Raw genomic sequence first — 2,188 nt, 5'->3', positions numbered from 1 at the left:
ACTTCGTCATACTGTCCAATTTTCAAATATCTCCTAACTATGGTTTGTCAGATATCAATTGCGGCGTTTCACGGTGAAACACCCTGTAAATTGCAAACATTTTTTCATTGCAAATTTCTAATCACTTTAATTACTACAAATTTTATTGAATTTTAGCAAATCTTCGATGTAATTAGTTCGTTATAAAAGACAATTTGGATCTCAACAGGCTTTTTGGGTCTCTAATGGCTGCTTAACTTAAGTTCAGAATAGTTCCAATAAATATTTCCAATATAATCAAATCAACTGAACTAATGATTAAATCCATTGAAAAATGCAAAACTTACCACTCGGAACGTATACGATCCAAAGCTTGAATTGGTTGCAAGAAATATTGAATTCCCATCGTCCGATACACACAAACATAGAATTCCTTCCGATCCATCTTTATTTTCTCAAATTTTGCTAACTGTCTGATTTGGGACCAACTTTTCTGGTTTATCCTGTGGCTCCACAACCCTACGGTAAACAGAATTACTTTTACTCGGATGATCAGAAAAACCATTTGTCAATTTGCCGTAAACATCTAGAAGAAACAAATTTACAACATCAGATAACTATAAAATAATAAAAAGAATGCTTCAAAGTAAACCAAATTTCAACCGAAGCTATGTGATACAGTTAAATGCAAAACTGTTATTAAAATTTATATATTAACACCATGTGGGTCGGAAATTAAGCGTTTTTCGAATCTGGTCCGAATCAGTCAGATGTGCAAGTACTTAAATAATTATATGTGTGAAGGTACTCTTAAAAATATAGAAAATTCAAGATTCACTGACAAAAATGTTATACAGTCAAACCTCAATCAACTATTCAATTTGACCCAGCCATCGAAAATGTAAAAAGGTCAATCAGTTTCAGCTTTCAAAGTTGGCAGCAAAGGTTTCAATGTTCTTTTTACATGAATCAACTCAGTTTTGAAAGTAAAATTAAGCACCCACCTGGATATATTTAGAGCAAAACGGATTTAATTGAAAATTAGGAAATCACTAAGCCCACAGGTAGAAACTAATAAACTCCATAAAATAGAACATCAAGCAAGGCACTAAATATTTCTTCCAATTGCCTCAATATGTGATAAATAAAATCGAAAATTTTTTTCACACGTGTATTAGGCCTTGAAAGCTGGAAAAATAGAAACGTACTGAGTTCTTTAAACATGGAAATTCTTTGCTTATCAGAACCAGAGAATATTTTGCTTTTGAGCGATTTTTATGTTAAATGTATAAATATTTTTTAAAAATTCAGTGTGCAATATTCGAGATATATCCAGAAAATTTGACCCAAAGAACGTTTTTATTTGAAAGGATTTAAAATTTATAGGTCATCAGGATTATAATTAATGTTAATTAGCTTTACTGGGATGAAAAATCCCATAGCAAACTTCAATTATATTTAAACACAACAATAATTAATAAAAATAGTATAGTATAATTAGTAGTAGTATAATTTATAAATGGGCTTCCAGATGTATTGATTAACTGAAGTTTTAGTTCTTGTACTTAAACCAGCAGCAAAAATGGTTTTATGTGGCATTGAAATTAATCGTTTATATTAAAACGTAAAGGACGGTTTAGTTAGTTAAGTTTGAGCAGAAAATGGAGACTTGCTTACCTCAAGCTGAACGTGAGAAACTGAACTGAACTGAACTCAAGTCAACGAAGAGTCAAGATATTTTTTAGAGAAAATAGTAAATTTCACTATCGGACATTAAGAATCACCAAAGATGTCATTCAACGAAGAGTGTTCGCCCAAAAAGGAATTAAACACACTGTCGAACAACTTATCCCTCCTCTTCAGTTGAGAAGTTGGTAACAAAAATTCCACTGGCCAGGTACCGCTAAGAATTTTAAATATTTGATGAAATAAATAAAATACACATTCCGTGTATACAAAGGGTCCCACTGGAAACCGCCGCGATCGATACCTGTCAAACGATAATTAGGGGAAATTATTTGCAAGATGACTACGCTTCCGGTTATACCGAAAGTAGGTAACAACATGCTTATTTTAAATAGAACACCCTATATGTTACTACGTTTCTGAATTCAACTCCAAGTTCTAAATATATTTCATTTACAATATTGTACCGTGGATGGCCGAGTATCAAACTCTTTCTTCAGCTTACAACTTTTATTCCACTCGG

The 2,188-nt window shown here is 32.1% G+C and overlaps 1 long non-coding RNA gene across 1 annotated transcript; it reads right to left on the bottom strand.

Annotated features, from left to right (window-relative positions):
- Positions 1–1,826, bottom strand: LOC109533222. Its single transcript, XR_007282354.1, has 3 exons — positions 1,657–1,826; positions 327–498; positions 1–83 (listed from the first exon to the last, which is right to left on the bottom strand). It is a non-coding gene; the product is annotated as an uncharacterized LOC109533222 (long non-coding RNA).
- Between the last annotated feature and the right edge of the window lie 362 nt (positions 1,827–2,188).

The sequence above is a fragment of the Dendroctonus ponderosae genome, unplaced genomic scaffold (assembly GCF_020466585.1).
Source record: "Dendroctonus ponderosae isolate FM_Combo_2020 unplaced genomic scaffold, Dpon_F_20191213v2 Dpon_F_20191213_1, whole genome shotgun sequence".
Lineage (NCBI taxonomy): Eukaryota > Metazoa > Arthropoda > Insecta > Coleoptera > Curculionidae > Dendroctonus > Dendroctonus ponderosae.
Note: the sequence above shows the minus strand (reverse complement) of the source record. Positions and strands in the feature narration are given on the sequence as shown.